The sequence below is a fragment of the Eufriesea mexicana genome, unplaced genomic scaffold (genome assembly GCF_001483705.2).
Source record: "Eufriesea mexicana isolate 0111107269 unplaced genomic scaffold, ASM148370v2 scaffold4687, whole genome shotgun sequence".
Classification (NCBI taxonomy): Eukaryota; Metazoa; Arthropoda; class Insecta; order Hymenoptera; family Apidae; genus Eufriesea; species Eufriesea mexicana.
In genome coordinates this window covers 380858-401118 of record NW_016912658.1, presented here as the reverse complement: position 1 = coordinate 401118, position 20261 = coordinate 380858, and the positions used below count along the sequence as shown (strand labels likewise).

Here is a 20261-nt window from a genome sequence, read left to right as displayed (position 1 = left end):
ATAATTCATGGCATCCAATGGCTCTACACTGTTGATATTCCACGAGTCCAATACTTTTGGCCTTTTGCACGTTACCGTTAGCAGAATATATTATTCCAACAGAAATATTTTTACAACCAGGCTTTGCTATCACTAGTAAAAGATAGAAAAACAATGGCTTATATCTTAGGCTATTTTGACATTGCCTAAATTAATTTAATTTCCTTTTATCTGCCTGAAGCATCTCTCTTTTATGAATCTCTAGTTGACCATCAAAGATTTCTATCTCGTATATTGTCATATTTTCAGGCGACCTAGAATTAAATAGACATATCATACCTTGCATATTTGTGTTACTGCTTCAATTTTTTCTCGCTATAAAGTATAATTCATGGCATCCAATGGCTCTACACTGTTGATATTCCACGAGTCCAATACTTTTGGCCTTTTGCACGTTACCGTTAGCAGAATATATTATTCCAACAGAAATATTTTTACAACCAGGCTTTGCTATCACTAGTAAAAGATAGAAAAACAATGGCTTATATCTTAGGCTATTTAATTACAACCGAAGGTTATGTTAATATAAAGACTTGTATTCTTTTGCGCGATGCAGGCACACCTCCATGGTCATAATAATGCTTCCCGCGTTTTTTTGCAATTTTTTTATCATCACATAGAGAAAAATTAACAGATTACTCAATTTCTATGATTAATTTACGAACTTTTATAATTGGATAATAAAGGGAGATCCCTCAAGAACTTTCCAATACAATTTTGGATATAAATTTGTCTCTGATTAATTAATTATTAGTGATTATTGTACAGAGTATTTGAATTCTCGTCCAGAATAATCGTGTCATAAACATTTTCTTGTTTTAAACAGTTTAAACAAATCATTTCATAAATTTTTTAATAATTTAACTATAACTTAACTAGAACTTTAAATATACTAACTGCAACTATATAATTATATCATATTAAGAACATATCATTCTTAATTATATTTTGTATTCGTTAAACAATTTTATTTGTTTAAATTACAATTCATAGGTACGTGATTCGGTAATCATGAAAGTTCTACCAAATTCAAATCTTCATCCTGTCGCGGGCGTTGAAAGTGGAGGGGGCAGCTAGGTTTTTCGACCAATCCGCTTGTACCTCAGCAACGCCACGACATTGTGAATTTCTTTCTACTGCTGAATGTCACGGCGTTAGGATGTATCACGTAGTTTGAAGTAAGCATATAACCGCGTCTTATACTTGTGTAACTGCATTACATTCCATCATTTCAGCTTTCACATATTAGCATTGGTTTCATTCGATTAACAGAGTTCACAACATAATTGTGACAAAATCAAGTAATCTTTCGAATTGTTCGGTATTTCATTTTCCATTTCGATTGCTGGCTTTACTAATAGCTTTCACAAAAGCAATATTAGGTTCTAAATTGAAATTCTATTACGATTATTCCCCAACCATAATATAATTTGTGATAGTTTTACATATTTGCGTTAAATTTATGATTTCCGTTTGTGCAGTTTATTCGCTCATTGCAAGACATACGTAGAACGTATTCGAAGTGCAAACGAACATAATGGAAAACGATGTATAGGTGTTATAGCGGATCGTAACCAAATCAGGTTCGTACAATTCTTTCCCTTCCCCTTATTATTAAATATATTCATGCATTTCGATATAACTATCATATTAGTTACTTAAAAGAAAATTTGGAAAAGGATTTCATGTTATATACTCCACAAATATGTGACTCGGTAACCATGAAAACCTCTACGGAGTTCAAATCTGCATGCTATCGCAGGCTCTTGAAATGGCGGGAAGATCTAGATCTCTCGACCAATCCGCTGAGTGCTAGGCGACGCCATAATAGGGTGGGGTCATTTTCCTTTTGAACGTCGTGGCAACTGGACGTGAGATCGAATTCAGGTATTCTTTTCATTTATTATTGTAGGTAACTTTCATTTCTGTTCTTTCACCATTTATATACGATTGGTAACTTCATCTTTTTAACATCTGTTTATGTAATAACTTTTTGAACGTAACTTTGGCAAAATCAAATAATTTTACAATTTTTCTGAAATTCCATTTTTCCATTCGGTTGCTTTAGCTATTAAATTGAAATTCGAGTACGACTATTCTCCCATTTTAATATAAATTCTGATAGTTTTACACATTCATGCTAAATTTATGATTTCTGCTTTTGCAGATTATTAATTGATTCCAACGATCACGTAGAACGCATTGAACGCACCAACGGTCGTATTGGAGGACGAGCAGCAGACACCGTGATGGTTTGTAACCAAAGTCGTGAAATCTATGTCGGTATTTGGTAGTGGCGAACATTAATTATGTTACGAAGATAGACTCAATGTGCGTTTGTACTTCCATTTTATTCGAACATTGTTAACCTTTAGTGTAATCATTGAACATTTTTTAATTACATGTTTGATATTATTGTAAAATATCATAGAATGTTGTAAGATTTTTTGTCGATTTTCTTGATTTGATCGTACTTGTGACATATTACTGTATTTCGGTACTAGAGTTGTAACAGAACTGACGATCGCCTATTACCTTTTATTAACATATTTGAATTTAGCTTTGACCATATGATTAAAATTTTCGTTTTCTTTCTGTACAGATTAATCTCTGATGTCTGGAATGGCCTGATAGCGTAAAAGTTTCAAAGAAGGAACGGCATATTGACAAATGGCCGACTTTACAGCTTTTCATTGAAAGCTGGTAATTCCTAATGTATTATCATACAATAAACGTAAAAGATTTGCATTATATTTTTGATGTGTCATTATTGATATTTGATACAAAATTTGCAAACATTACATAATTTCTTAGAATCTTTTCGATAAAACTGGAAAGAAGTTAAATTGTTAAATTAAACCTTCGTGTTTCGAGAATTTTGTATCAAGTCATTTCGTAGTTTGAAATGGTCGAAATAAGTCACTTCAAAGGTGTGTTAATAATTTACATATAACTTGAAATCAATTTATTGGATTTTTCATTATTTAAGTAAAAGATTCGAGTAACTTTCACAATTTGCATTATTTGGTTTGTGAACACTACGTCGTTCAAAACGATCATATAAATTGTATCAATAAACCTGTTTCGTTGCTGGGATTTTCAAATATTCGGAACCATTTTCAATATTAGTACTTAATTACTGTGGATCAATGTTATATGTGAATAAGGAACGTTCATAAAAGTAGTAGTACGAAAGAAATTGTAATGTACAATTATTAATGTATATAATTAATACATATAATTAATAATATGTAAATAATGTATAATATTTATACTGTATAATATTATGTATAATATTACTGTACAGTATTAATATAATTATGTATAATATTGCTGTATAATATTAATATAATTATGTATGATATTACTGTATAATATTAATGTAATTATGTATAATATTACTGTATAATATTAATATAATTACGTATAATATTACTGTACAATATTAATATAATTATGTATAATATTGCTGTGTAATATTAATATAATTATGTATAATATTACTGTATAGTATTCAATATAATTATGTGTAATATTACTGTACAATATTTTTATAATTATATATTAATTATATATATTTATTTATATAATTTATAATTATATATTAATAATATATAATTTTATAATTATATGTTAATAATATATAATTTTACATTAATAATACATAATTTCTCAAAAAATGCAATTTTATTTCGTGCTAAAGGCAACAATCCTTCCAATTATATTATGTAGTTATTAAGCAAATTATTTACGACCATTAAATAGCGAAATACAAATTTTTCAGTATGTTATCCTGGTTCCTACGATATATACGCCTCAGTCACGTGATTTGTCAGACAAGACAGCCTCTACGAAGTTCAAATCTTCCTGCTATCGCGGGCTTTTGAAATGGCGGGAAGAGCTAGGTCTCTCGACCAATCCGCTAACGGCTAGGCAACGCCATGATAGGGTGGGGTCATTCTCCTTTTGAACGTCGCGGCAACTGGACGTGCGATCCAATCTCTGGTACGTATATTATCGCGTCTTTGAATCGAAATTTCAATACGATTATTCTCACATTTCAATCTAATTAGTGGTACATTTGCATATTTGTATTAAATTATGATTTTCGTGTGTGCAGTATATTGGTTGATCGTAAGTACGGTGTAGAATGCATCAGACGTTAACGAACGCGTTTGAGAACGAAGTACGGACGCCATGTTCGCTCGCCTTCAAATTTGCCAAGCCTTCGTGAAAATATGGTAATGCTGAATTTCTTATATCGAAGTCAGACTTATTAAGGGTATGTGAGTACTTTATTGGTAATTTGTTTCATGTATCATTTTATAATATATAACTATGACTATATTTGAGATTTTGAAAAAATATTCATTAAATCTTGTTATATTTGATTTAGAAAACGAAATAATTCACATATTACATTATTTCGGTTTCGAATATTTTACAACATCGTGATAATTTTGTCTTAAACAATAATTTTTATTATTTTTACGAAAGAGTCGTAATTACAGTTGCGTTGAATTTTCAAACGCAAATTCGGAAATTAGTGCGTCATATCGTCGTGCAGTCCGTATGCGCAGTTAGTATGCGCGGTCGGCATGCGCAACTCGACTGCGCAGGCTGATGGCGCAGTTAGTATGCGCAGTCGGTATGCGCAACTCGACTGCGCAGGTTGATGGCGCAGTTATATTTCAAGTTTTACTGTATTCCATTCGCATCGTTTATGAATTCTTTATAATAGTTATAATGTATTACATTCATCCGTGTGCAGATCAAATAGGTGTTTTATTTCTGACTTGAATGATAAATAGGAGGAATCATGGATGGTTACAACATCATAGGTACAGCAGTATTTTCTTAACATTTGTTCGACAGGGAGAATAACTCCACGCCATTCCACATTCCCCATTAATGCATTTCTTTCAGGAATTTTCGTGGCCGCGCGCGATGCCACCATTCGAGTCAGTGCTTTTTCACGTAGAAACTTTTTCCTCAGAGCCCAATAGCTCTTGCTACATATAACCATAATAGCCATACGCGAATGTAGAGTCAGTGTTTGTTCGCGGATTGAAGTTTAAACGGACGCGTTAATGACATTTTATTTTTTTTTTTTATTTTTTTTATTTTTTTTTTAATGTTCGTTACCGGTATTAGAGTCGACTTTAACCAGGAGTGGACTCAAGGCTGCTCTGCAATCCAAGAACGTAAGTATGTAAGTATGTTTGCACACTGTAATTGAATCAATTTATTTTTTTAAAGAATAAATTTTATTATTCAACGTGTTACATGTTTTTCCGTAGATCCGACAAGTCTCATGGCATTGAAGTCAGTCCTTCCCTGGACATTATTCATCTCTGCTCCAGATTTCAAGAATGTAAGTACCTTTGCATATTGTAAGTGAATATATCTAAATCAATCGTATGAAATTAGACTCTTCAAATATTTGCGCCCTGATGATATAACAGTAGTATTGAATGTTTTGTTACAGATTTTCTGCAGCCTTCATTATCCCATGGATCCTACAGCTGTGCTACTATTGAAGTCAGCCTGCAACTAATGACAGTCTTCACGATGACTTCCTCTGAGCCACTACATCATCGTTCTCCGCATCATTGGTGAGTCGCATGCATTTTGGTTCCTCTGGTCATTCAATCATGTCGTAGGACGAAAGGTCCGAACCGACACGGATGACTGGTTGTATTACGTAGAATTTCTTATGAGCATAGTGACCTCGGGTATTTATTATACTCGAGAGTAGTGACAAAATTTCTTTTGTGTTTTATTTATCAGTTCAGGATAGGTTTTCTTGCACTTCGCGTTTTTGATCAATAATAATAGGAATATGAGAAGTTAGTGTGGGTACATTGGCACATATAATATTAGTGGCATAAATAATATAATATTGACTATTAGCTTTTTGTTACTATAGCCACTTTTAAAATGAAAATATGTTTAGTACTGTTATTTGTAAATAATAGACATGAATATTTGATTATTTTTTAGTGGAGAAGTCGAATGCCCTTCGACTTCGTTATTACGAAAATTGTAATTAATATATTGGAACAATGATTATGTATTGCTATTTATTGTTCCTTTAATAAACAAGAGCCAATGCCACTGTTTGTCTTTTGATAATATTGAGATATTTAATTCTTTGACTCGTAAGCAATACATCTGAGTCGAATTCAAAACATAATAGTATCACTGTTACATTCCGTTAATGCTAAAATGCATTGAACATTAAGTGCAAGAAAACATTTCGCGACAGATAGATTTCGGAACCAAAGTAATAACTTTTGTACTTTTGTGCTTTCGAATACGATGTACTTTGGTGACGGAATCGTCTGAGGTTTTATTACATTTCCATTGTTATATAAATTACAGTCAATTATTTCATCACGTCGAGTCCTAGTCTTCCTTTTCTTTTGATAAATACATTTCTTATTGATTATGAATATTTTCTTCCAATATTGAAATTTCTAAAACTTGTAAAGTAAAGTCATTGCGAATGAAATGAGAAAGTACAAGATGGAAGAATTAGTCCGTTAAATAAAAGATATGTCGCTAATCAGTTTTCTAGCTCAGGATTTTCAGGTTTAACCCCTTCCGTGTTCATTGCCAGGAACTCATTCACGTGCCCAGGTGCTACTTGAGTTGGCGAATGGCGATGGGCATGATGACCGTAGTTCATAAGCTTATAACAATCTCTTAGCGGCTGACGACGCGTTAGAGTATCGTGCACGACGTATTTTCCACATGGTGTGTCTGTGATTAGGATGTGGAATTACGTCGTTTGTACATTTATTTGGAATAGAAGAATGTAATCTGCTGTCAATTGCAGCAGATTATTGATAGCATAAACGCGATGGAAGTAACAATCTTGCTATCAATTTCCGATAATGTTATTGTTTCTCGTACCACGTGTCTTAATGACATTATGCTCTTTAACATATTCGTATTTGCTAAATGATTAATATCACGCATTACGCAAAGGTCTCTGGCCGTCGTCAGCCGATTTCAGGAAATGGTACGTAAAGTTAGAGTGTGTATGTAGCAAAACTCGGGTGTCGGGGGCGTCCCGGGACGCTTACTGTAGTGTAGGATCTTTGCGCCCGGGTGGTATGTGTGAGAACCGTGGAGTGTGGTGTGTTGGAATGCTTGATTTTTGCCATTTTTTAAATATAGGAGGAGTTAAGTAGGTAGTATAATCTGGTGTGCCTGCTAACTATAAGTAGGTAGGGCCGGGCAGGTTGGCACAGTCTCAGGTCGGGTAGGCGCGTTTCGCGTGCACAACCTGTTTCAGGAAATGTCATTTGAATAGTCGACGGTGAAGCTGGCACGTTTGGGGGTTGCCATTCGTCACTAGCTTTGCCTATCGATTTTTTCAAATTTTCGTCGCGGTCGTGGTCGTGATCGAACGTGTATGTGCTCGAGTTTCTGCACGTGTGCGCGAACAAGGATCTCTCTCTGATCGTTGCTCGTCCATGTGAGTCTTGTTTAGCTTCGCGGTTTGTTTTTTTTTTTTTTTTTTCCGGTTAGGGAATCTCGAGCCTAGATATAAGTTTCAGTGGGCATGGCGCCCGAAGAAAGAAGAAGAGGCCATTAGGTACCCGACAAACTGTCACGAAAAGGGTGCCTAGGAATGGCTTCCTATCCTTTGGATGAGAAGTCATTCTTGTCACTACTTTGTCACTATGCTCATATTTAGTAGTATGTAGTAGTAGTAGTAGTAGTAGTTTGTTTACTGGCCGATCTTCGTCGGTCCACCATCCTGTCTTGGGCAAATCGCGATTTTTGTACTTAGTGTTGCGAGTAATTAATCACGGGTTGATTTAGTGTTGCGAATTGTGAGATCGCGATTTTGATTGATTTCTTTTACACGAACTGTTTTTTTTTTTTTCATAGATACATATATTGATTATCTTTATAGTGTTGCGACTAGTATTAATCGCGAATAGTCAAAAAAATCAAATATCTTTTTCTGCATATACATATTTTATCTTTTACTGGTTTCATTTTAAGAATTAGTGTTGCGCTTTACTTGTATCGCGGTTTTTCTGATTGTTTTTATTATTAGTGTTGCGTTGAAGAATGTTCGCGTTTCTTGAAGTAGTGTTGCGAATATAGAATGCCCAAGATTTCACCACTGATGTGGTGGAAATATGTTCCTGTTCCTGGGAATCACCTGTTGCAGCTGCAAGAGCTGTATGTGGGTGGTGATACATTAGCAGCCTGAACCACGGCTGCCCTGGATTTTTCGGCATTAGTGTTGCGATTTTTTTTGAGACGAGTGCATAAATTAGTTTGTATTAGTGTTGCGCTAATAATTAAAATATCTTATTATTATGATCATTTTCGCGAGTTCTCTGCCTTTTTTTGTTTATTTTTCTTTTTAATGTTCCTTTTTTTCGTAAATGCTAAATTAATTATTATTTTAAATATCAGGAAGCACTCTTCGCGGTTGATTTTGAAAATTGTCCGTTATCGGACAATTTAGTAAGTTAGTGTTGCGAAATTACAACATATTTATTCCACTCACGGTTTTTTCCCGGGTTCATATTCAGTGGAAATATTTGTTTTTGTGGCTATTTTGGCTACCATTGTATTTTCTTTTTCAGCACCCTTTTGTTACTGAAATATTTGCTGATGAAGGTACTGCTGTAATATGTATATGTCTGTTTTTCATTTTTATCCCTTTTTAAGCGTTCCCGTTATTTCAGGAATCATTTTAAGATTTCCTCAATCTTTCATTTTAATTTTTCTCATTAAAAGAAAATTCATTCTCGATACTCGTTTATTTTGCGAGACACAAATTTTGCATTATAGTCGCTTTGTGTTGTGCAATTCGACTCTTCGTGAACCTAATAAAAGTTGCAATTTTTTTTTCGTGTGCGGGAAAATTTATTATTTTTGTCTATAAAAATAAATGCAAATGCGTTGCAATAAAAGTGTGATTATTTCGATTGCATGTTTTGACAAAATATTTTTCACTGTTGTTGTAATTCTTGTTAATATGTGCTTTGTCTTCTTTCAGGAATCATTGTTTTATTCTGTTTTTCCAACTATTAATCCAGTAATGAAGTTTGTTTCAGATTTATTAGTCTAGAACCTTTTCATATTACCATGTCAACAGCATTTCAAATATATGAACTTATGTGAGTATGCCAGATGCCCAGAAGTGAAATAACGTTCATAGGAGGAAATGACGTAATGGAAAGTAATGTATGTGCCACATTTATTTGTTTATTATCATTACCACAATTTTTATTTATAATCATGTAGATGATTATTTACAATAATTTCACTATTTTTTCCACAGTGTATTGTGCTTAGGAAACGTTATGGTGCCAACGGGAAGAGTGTGATTGGTTTCAACCTCCACGCAATGTATCTTTAATATTCAGACTTTTCTGATCGAATCCTTGGTTCCTTGTGTATATAGGGTGTTTAAAATTCTCTTTAGATTTATGATGAGAAGGTTTTGCGAAAACCCTCTAGATTTACGACTGGTCAATTATGTCGAAACCCCCTAGATTTGTGATAGGTAAAGGCTTTATAAAAATTCATCTGATTTTTGATACGATACTGTGAAAGATATCCTTAATCTCCCTATGCTTGGTACTTTTAAATATCTTTAATTTCGATGTATGTAGGGCTGACTATTTTTGTTTTAGGTTCTTTGGATTACTCGAGGCTGTAAGTCACACTTATTTTCCCTCGTATTCATTATCTTTGAATTTTCTTTGTTGGTTGGGGTTTCTCTTTCCTTTAGATATTGAATAGACGGTGAATTAGTTTTTCAAATATGCACTCTATTCGGAAATTAATGATAATTTATGGTTATGTGTGTTTATGTTGAGTTAGGGTTATGATTAAGTTAGTTATAAGTTACTAGTTATAAGATCTGTGCTGGTACATTAGTCTTTAAGTTAAGTAAAATTATATAGTATTTGTGTTGCATGAAGTGTTGCATGAAGTGGGCAATATTAAGTAGTGTTGGGTACTATTAAGTAAGTAGGATATGTTTAATGCTTTGGGAGATATTTCATTTTTCTTTGTCTTTCTTTTAATTATTTAATTGTCTACTAATCTTTATTTTCAGTCCAATATACATGTAGTGTGTTGCTGTATGAACGAAACATCACCTGCGTTTTCTTTATCTTTCTAATTATCGATTCTTATATGTTTTTTAGAATTGAAGCTGTGCAAGAGTTACATATTGTAGGATAATTCGTTTACGATCTATGTTTAATTTCGCTTTTATTTCTAGCTTTAATTTTTCTCTTACTTCTGTGTTCAATTTATTTGTTATTTACAGGTTTAATTTATCTATTTATTTCCAGGTTCAATTTATCTTTTACTTCTAGGTTTATCCTTCCGTGTCGGTTTTTTGTTTGAATTCTTTTGATGTTTGATTTGCACAGCGATCAAAAATTGAACGTTTTGCAAACGTGCATCAAAAGATAAATTTATTTGTTTGTTAATTTTAGTATGAAAGGAAGGGAGGTTGGGACGTGGTTAGGGACGATTACCGTACTAATATTTCACATCGGAAGTCGATATGTATGTATTTACATTAACACCTAATAATACATTCACATCAAGAACATCGTATTATCTGAATCTAAAATATTGTTATTGGTTTGAGTTATTTCTTAATCACCATAAGAAATTTCATTTCTTCAAATCGAACAAATATATGTAAGTGTATATCCCAGTGATACATTTTCACGTTTCATATATACGATTTTTGACTGTGATAATATTTTTTAGAGTACTGGAATTTGCTATGAAATATACTCATCAAACGGTTCTGGCCCTTGTACAGAATATTTTATCCAACAAAAAGCAAGATATTAGAAGTTCCTTATGATCCCATGACTTTCTACAGTTCGACGAACGAAACTGTAAACAGTGTATAAAAACATCTGCTTGAAATTTGTCCTTGACTGTGTGGCATTCCTTACCCCTCTCTGCCCCCCCCCTCCCCCCCCCCCCCCCCCCCCCCCCCCCCCGGCAAAGCATCGACACCCGAACGTTGACCGGAACAGTTTTGCTAACGGACAAAGCTGTGTAGCATTGTGTTTCTGGAAATCATGGCGTGCGGACGTATCGTTATGTATATTGCATACCTGATGCGGAATACTTCGACAGCTATTTTGATAGTATTTGTACAACATTACTAGGTTTGTTCAACCACAAACACAATTTTCTTTGCCTAAATTAAATTATCGAATATGAATTTCGTCGTATGTTATTCTGATTTACTGCATATACTATTCGCAGACATGTGATGCGTCAACTATGAAAGTTTTACGAAGTTCAAATCTTCGACTTGTCGCGGGTTTTAAAAGTGGAGGAGGCAGCTACCTTTTTCGACCAATCCGCGCTGACAGTTAGACGATACTGTAAATTTCAATGTAATATTGAAAGTGCCATCGTTAGGACGTATGACGCAATATCACGTAAGTATATTATCATGACTTCTTGTTGTGTAGTACTTTTATTTTTATCGCTTTAGTTTTCATACACCAACAACTTTTGATTTAGATTTTTCTTTATCACTCGTCAGATCTCACACTCCTCTAATAGAATCAGTTTTTTTTTTTTCGATTCTCCATTTTTTTTCGAAATGCAGTGCCGAAAGTGGAAGCGCGTGACGGATCGTACTACATCGTTATATTTCGTGGGTTAGTTCTCTGAAATTTCGACTTTTGATTTCGATTTTTCTTCATCACTCGACAGATCTCACTCTTCTCTAATAGAATCAGTGTTCTTTTTCAATTTTCTCCTTTTTTTTCGAAATACAGTGCCAAAAGTGGAATCGCGTGACGGATCGAACTGCGTCGTTATCTTTCGTGGCTTAGTTCTCTGAAATTTCGACTTTTGATTTCGATTTTTCTTCATCACTCGACACATCTCACTCTTCTCTAATAGAATCAGTGGTTTCTTTTCGATTTTCTCCGTTTTTTTTTCGAAATACAGTGCCGAAAGTGGAAGCGCGTAACGGATCGTACTGCGTGGTTATCTTTCGTGGCTTAGATCTCTGAAATTTCGATCTTTGATTTCGATTTTTCTATTTACTTCGTTAGAATGGCGTCTTTTGTAATTAGTTTGATAGTTTCTTTTCGATTTTGATTGTTGGTTTGGAAAAAGTAGTGACAGAAATACAAGTGGTTATCAATGTGTACTAACATAGTTTCGTATTATCACTTGTATATTCCAGGTTTCGGTTGTGGATTCGGATTTTTCGATTTGTTTGCGTAGAATAGACTCTTCTCTATCAATTTCGATAATTTTTTTCAGAATTTTGACCGTTCGTCTTCAAAATAACGCTGCGGTTTAAATTCTGTTTGATGTTTCTTTTGCACAACAATAAAAAATTGAACGTTTTGCAAACGTGCATCCAAACAGAAATTTATTTCATTGTTTGTTACGATTAATACGATTTCCGTATTAACATTTTGCAACGGAATATAAATACATATAACACATATTAATAAATTCACATCAAGAACACAGTATTGTCTGAATCTAAAATGTTGTTATTGACTATTTTTTTACTTATTTTTCAGTCACAAGATCAATCTCATTTCCTCGAATCCAAGAATTATATGTAAGTAATTATTCTTGTAGTTCTTTTTTACGATTGAAATATATCACCTTTGACTGTGATATTTTCCAGAATATTGGACTTTGCTATGAAATAAGCTCATCAAACGATTCTCGCCCTGCTACAGAATATTGAATCCAGCAAAATGCTAGCCATTGGAGGTTCCTTATGATCGCCTGATTTCTATAGTTCAACGAACGAAACTGTAGATTGCGTATAAAAATACCAATCTGCATGAAATTTGTCCTTGACCGAGAAGCATTCGCTGCCTGTTTGCTTGCCTGCACCCCCTAGACGTTCTTTGTTTGGAACAGTTTTGCTAACTCACAGTGCTGGATAGCATTGTGCCACTGGAAATCATGGTAAGAGGACATCGTTATGTGTATTGCATACGTGCTGCGTAATACTTGCAGGGTTATTTTGATACTATTTGTACAACATTATTACATTCGTTCAGCCACAAGACAATTTTGTTTACCTGAATTAAATTATCGAATATCAATTTCGCCGCATGTTATTCTGATTTACTCTGTATACTATTCACAGACATGTGATTCGTCAACCATGAGAACCTCTACGGAGTTCAAATCTGCATACTATCGCGGGCTTTGGAAATGGCGGGAAGAGCTAGATCTCTCAACCAATCCGCTAACTGCTAGGCGACGCCATGATAGGGTAGGGTCATTTTCCTTTTGAACGTCGTGGTAACTGGACGTGAGATCGAATTCAGGTATTCTTTTCATTTATTATTGTGGAGAACTTTCATTTCTGTCCTTTCACCATTTATATACGATTGCTAACTTCATCTTCTTAACATCTGTTTATGTAATAACTTTTTGAACGTAACTTTGGCAAAATCAAATAATTTTACAAATTTTTTAAAATTCAATTTTTCCATTCGGTTGCTTTAGCTTTTAAATTGAAATTCGTGCACGACTATTCCCCCATTTTAATATAAATTCTGATAGTTTTACACATTCATGCTAAATTTATGATTTCTGGTCTTGCAGATTATTAATTAATTCCAACGATCACGTAGAACGCATTGAACGCACCAACGGTCGTATTGGAGGACGAGCAGCAGACACCGTGATGGTTTGTAACCAAAGTCGTGAAATCTATGTCGGTATTTGGTAGTGGCGAACATTAATTATGTTACGAAGATAGACTCAATGTGCGTTTGTACTTTCATTTTATTAGAACATTGTTAACCTTTAGTGTAATCGTTGAACATTTTTTAATTACATGTTTGATATTATTGTAAAATATCATAGAATGTTGTAAGATTTTTTGTCGATTTCTTGATTTGATTGTCCTTGTGACATATTACTGTATTTCGGTACTAGAGTTATATCGCTGTAATCGGTACTAGAGTTGTAACAGAACTGACGATCGCCTATTACCTTTTATTAACATATTTGAATTTAGCTTTGACCATTTGATTAAAATTTTCGTTTTCTTTCTATACAGATTAATCTCTGATGACTGGAATGGCCTGATAGCGTAAAAGTTTCAAAGAAGGAACGGCATATTGACAAATGGCCGACTTTACAGCTTTTCATTGAAAGCTGGTAATTCCTAATGTATTATTGTACAATAAACGTAAAAGATTAGCATTGTATTTTTGATGTGTCATTATTGATATCTGATACAAAATTTGCAAACATTACATAATTTCTTAGAATCTTTTCGATAAAACTGGAAAGAAGTTAAATTGTTAAATTAAATCTTCGTGTTTCGAGAATTTTGTATCAAGTCATTTCGTAGTTTGAAATGGTCGATATAAGTCACTTCAAAGGTGTGTTAATAATTCACATATAACTTGAAATCAATTTATTGGATTTTTCATTATTTAAGTAAAAGATTCGTGTAACTATCACAATTTGCATTATTTGGTTTGTGAACACTACGTCGTTCAAAACGATCATATAAATTGTATCAATAAACCTGTTTCGTTGCTGGGATTTTCAAATATTCGGAACCATTTTCAATATTAGTACTTAGTTACTGTGGATCAATGTTATATGTGAATAAAGAACGTTCATAAAAGTAGTAGTACGAAAGAAATTGTAATGTACAATTATTAATGTATATAATTAATACATATAATTAATAATATGTAAATAATGTATAATATTTATACTGTATAATATTATGTATAATATTACTGTACAGTATTAATATAATTATGTATAATATTGCTGTATAATATTAATATAATTATGTATGATATTACTGTATAATATTAATGTAATTATGTATAATATTACTGTATAATATTAATATAATTACGTATAATATTACTGTACAATATTAATATAATTATGTATAATATTGCTGTGTAATATTAATATAATTATGTATAATATTACTGTATAGTATTCAATATAATTATGTGTAATATTACTGTACAATATTTTTATAATTATATATTAATTATATATATTTATTTATATAATTTATAATTATATATTAATAATATATAATTTTATAATTATATGTTAATAATATATAATTTTACATTAATAATACATAATTTCTCAAAAAATGCAATTTTATTTCGTGCTAAAGGCAACAATCCTTCCAATTACATTATGTAGTTATTAAGCAAATTATTTACGACCATTAAATAGCGAAATACAAATTTTTCAGTATGTTATCCTGGTTCCTACGATATATACGCCTCAGTCACGTGATTTGTCAGACAAGACAGCCTCTACGAAGTTCAAATCTTCCTGCTATCGCGGGCTTTTGAAATGGCGGGAAGAGCTAGGTCTCTCGACCAATCCGCTAACGGCTAGGCAACGCCATGATAGGGTGGGGTCATTCTCCTTTTGAACGTCGCGGCAACTGGACGTGCGATCCAATCTCTGGTACGTATATTATCGCGTCTTTGAATCGAAATTTCAATACGATTATTCTCACATTTCAATCTAATTAGTGGTACATTTGCATATTTGTATTAAATTATGATTTTCGTGTGTGCAGTATATTGGTTGATCGTAAGTACGGTGTAGAATGCATCAGACGTTAACGAACGCGTTTGAGAACGAAGTACGGACGCCATGTTCGCTCGCCTTCAAATTTGCCAAGCCTTCGTGAAAATATGGTAATGCTGAATTTCTTATATCGAAGTCAGACTTATTAAGGGTATGTGAGTACTTTATTGGTAATTTGTTTCATGTATCATTTTATAATATATAACTATGACTATATTTGAGATTTTGAAAAAATATTCATTAAATCTTGTTATATTTGATTTAGAAAACGAAATAATTCACATATTACATTATTTCGGTTTCGAATATTTTACAACATCGTGATAATTTTGTCTTAAACAATAATTTTTATTATTTTTACGAAAGAGTCGTAATTACAGTTGCGTTGAATTTTCAAACGCAAATTCGGAAATTAGTGCGTCATATCGTCGTGCAGTCCGTATGCGCAGTTAGTATGCGCGGTCGGCATGCGCAACTCGACTGCGCAGGCTGATGGCGCAGTTAGTATGCGCAGTCGGTATGCGCAACTCGACTGCGCAGGTTGATGGCGCAGTTATATTTCAAGTTTTACTGTATTCCATTCGCATCGTTTATGAATTCTTTATAATAGTTATAATGTATTACATTCATCCGTGTGCAGATCAAATAGGTGTTTTATTTCTGACTTGAATGATAAATAGGAGGAATCATGGATGGTTACAACATCATAGGTACAGCAGTATTTTCTTAACATTTGTTCGACAGGGAGAATAACTCCACGCCATTCCACATTCCCCATTAATGCATTTCTTTCAGGAATTTTCGTGGCCGCGCGCGATGCCACCATTCGAGTCAGTGCTTTTTCACGTAGAAACTTTTTCCTCAGAGCCCAATAGCTCTTGCTACATATAACCATAATAGCCATACGCGAATGTAGAGTCAGTGTTTGTTCGCGGATTGAAGTTTAAACGGACGCGTTAATGACATTTTATTTTTTTTTTTTATTTTTTTTATTTTTTTTTTAATGTTCGTTACCGGTATTAGAGTCGACTTTAACCAGGAGTGGACTCAAGGCTGCTCTGCAATCCAAGAACGTAAGTATGTAAGTATGTTTGCACACTGTAATTGAATCAATTTATTTTTTTAAAGAATAAATTTTATTATTCAACGTGTTACATGTTTTTCCGTAGATCCGACAAGTCTCATGGCATTGAAGTCAGTCCTTCCCTGGACATTATTCATCTCTGCTCCAGATTTCAAGAATGTAAGTACCTTTGCATATTGTAAGTGAATATATCTAAATCAATCGTATGAAATTAGACTCTTCAAATATTTGCGCCCTGATGATATAACAGTAGTTGTCTTCACGATGACTTCCTCTGAGCCACTACATCATCGTTCTCCGCATCATTGGTGAGTCGCATGCATTTTGGTTCCTCTGGTCATTCAATCATGTCGTAGGACGAAAGGTCCGAACCGACACGGATGACTGGTTGTATTACGTAGAATTTCTTATGAGCATAGTGACCTCGGGTATTTATTATACTCGAGAGTAGTGACAAAATTTCTTTTGTGTTTTATTTATCAGTTCAGGATAGGTTTTCTTGCACTTCGCGTTTTTGATCAATAATAATAGGAATATGAGAAGTTAGTGTGGGTACATTGGCACATATAATATTAGTGGCATAAATAATATAATATTGACTATTAGCTTTTTGTTACTATAGCCACTTTTAAAATGAAAATATGTTTAGTACTGTTATTTGTAAATAATAGACATGAATATTTGATTATTTTTTAGTGGAGAAGTCGAATGCCCTTCGACTTCGTTATTACGAAAATTGTAATTAATATATTGGAACAATGATTATGTATTGCTATTTATTGTTCCTTTAATAAACAAGAGCCAATGCCACTGTTTGTCTTTTGATAATATTGAGATATTTAATTCTTTGACTCGTATGCAATACATCTGAGTCGAATTCAAAACATAATAGTATCACTGTTACATTCCGTTAATGCTAAAATGCATTGGACATTAAGTGCAAGAAAACATTTCGCGATAGATAGATTTTGGAACCAAAGTAATAACTTTTGTACTTTTGTGCTTTCGAATACGATGTACTTCGGTGAAGGAATCGTCTGAGGTTTTATTACATTTCCATTGTTATATAAATTAAAGTCAATTATTTCATCACGTCGAGTCCTAGTCTCCCTTTTCTTTTGATACATACATTTCTTATTGATTATGAATATTTTCTTCCAATATTGAAATTTTTAAAACTTGTAAAGTAAAGTCATTACGAATGAAATGAGAAAATACAAGATGGAAGAATTAGTCCGTTAAATAAAAGATATGTCGCTAATCAGTTTTCTAGCTCAGGATTTTCAGGTTTAACCCCTTCCGTGTTCGTTGCCAGGAACTCATTCACGTGCCCAGGTGCTACTTGAGTGGGTGAATGGCGATGGGCATGATGACCTTAGTTCATAAGCTTATAACAATCTCTTAGCGGCTGACGACGCGTTAGATTATCGTGCACGACGTATTTTCCACATGGTGTGTCTGTGATTAGGATGTGGAATTACGTCGTTCGTACATTTATTTGGAATAGGAAAACATAATTTGCTATCAGTTACAGCAGATTATTCATAGCATAACCGCGATGCAATTTACAATCTTGCTATCAATTTACGATAATGTTATTATTTCTCGTACCATATGTCTTAACGATATTATTCTCCTTAACATATTCGTATTTGCCGAATGATTAATATCGCGCGTTACGCAAGGGTCTCTAGCCGTCGTCAGCCGATTTCAGGAAATGGTACGTAAAGTTAGAGTGTGTATGTAGCCAAACTTGGGTGTCGGGGGCGTCCCGGGACGCTTACTGTAGTGTAGGATCTTTGCGCCCGGGTGGTATGTGTGAGAACCGTGGAGTGTGGTGTGTTGGAATGCTTGATTTTTGCCATTTTTTAAATATAGGAGGAGTTAAGTAGGTAGTATAATCTGGTGTGCCTGCTAACTATAAGTAGGTAGGGCCGGGCAGGTTGGCACAGTCTCAGGTCGGGTAGGCGCGTTTCGCGTGCACAACCTGTTTCAGGAAATGTCATTTGAATAGTCGACGGTGAAGCTGGTTTAGAGAATCTCGAGCCTAGATATAAGTTTCAGCGGGCATGGCGCCCGAAGAAAGAAGAAGAGGCTATTAGGTACCCGACAAACTGTCACGAAAAGGGTGCCTAGGAATGGCTTCCTATCCTTTGGATGAGAAGTCATTCTTGTCACTACTTTGTCACTATGCTCATATTTTGTAGTATGTAGTTGTAGTAGTAGTAGTTTGTTTACTGGCCGATCTTCATCGGTCCACCATCCTGTCTTGGGCAAATCGCGATTTTTGTACTTAGTGTTGCGAGTAATTAATCACGGGTTGATTTAGTTTTACGAATTATGAGTTCGCGATTTTGATTGATTTCTTTTACATGAACTGTTTTGTTTCATAGATATTTATATTGATTAACTTTATAGTGTTGCGACTTGTATTAATCGCGAATAGTCCAAAAAATCAAATATCTTTTTGTACATACACATATTTTATCTTTCACTGGTTTCATTTCAGAAATTAGTGTTGGGCTTTACTTGCATCGCGGTTTTTTTGATTGTTTTTATTATTAGTGTTGCGTTGAAGAATGATCGCGTTTCTTGAAGTAGTGTTGCGAATATAGAATGCCCAAAATTTCACCTCTGATATGGTGAAAATCTGTTCCTGTTCCTGGGAATCACCTGTTGCAGCTGCAAGAGCTGTATGTGGGTGGTGATACATTAGCAGCCTGAACCATGGCTGCCCTGGATTTTTCGACATTAGTGTTGCGAATTTTTTTGAGGCGAGTGCATAAATTAGTATGTATTAGTGTTGCGCTAATAATTAAAATATTATATTATTTTGATCATTTTCGCGAGTTCTCTACCCTTCTAAATCCCCCCCCCCCATTTTTTTGTTTTTAATGTCCCCTTTTTTGTAAATGGTAAATTAATTGTTGTTTTAAATATTTTGAAGCACTCTTCGCGGTTGATTTTGAGAATTGTTCGTTATCGGACAATTTAGTATGGTAGTGTTGCGAAATTACAATTTATTTATCCCACTCACGGTTTGTTTCGCGGGTTCATATAGAGTGGAAATATTTATTTTTGTGGCTGATTTGGCTACCCTTGTATTTTCTTTTTCAGCACCCTTTTTCATGGAAATAATTGTTAATGAAAATACTGCTGTAATATGTTTATGTCTGTCTTCCATTCTTTTTTCCTTTTTTTTCTATCTTCTCATTTTATCTGTTTTACAATAATTTGTAATGTTATTAATTTTCGAACTTTGATTTGCTATAAAAAAATTCACTCGCGATACTTGTTTATTTTGCAAGATAAAAATTTTGCATAATAATCGTTTCGTGTGTGTAATTCGACTCTTCGTTAATCTAATAAAAGTTACATTTTTTTTTCGTGTTCGGGAAAATTATTGATTTTTTTCTTTAGAAAATCAAAAATACTGCAAATTCGTTGGAGTAAAAGTGTGATTATCTCAATTGCAAGTTTTTGTGAAAATATTTTTAACTGTTATTGTATTTCTTGTTAATATGTG

General features: G+C 33.6%; 1 long non-coding RNA gene across 1 annotated transcript; it reads left to right on the top strand.

The window, feature by feature from the left end:
* The first annotated feature begins 13309 nt into the window (after positions 1-13309).
* On the top strand, positions 13310-14197 carry LOC108551595 (uncharacterized). Its single transcript, XR_001890488.1, has 3 exons — positions 13310-13382; positions 13663-13747; positions 14123-14197. It is a non-coding gene; the product is annotated as an uncharacterized LOC108551595 (long non-coding RNA).
* Positions 14198-20261: the final 6064 nt, after the last annotated feature.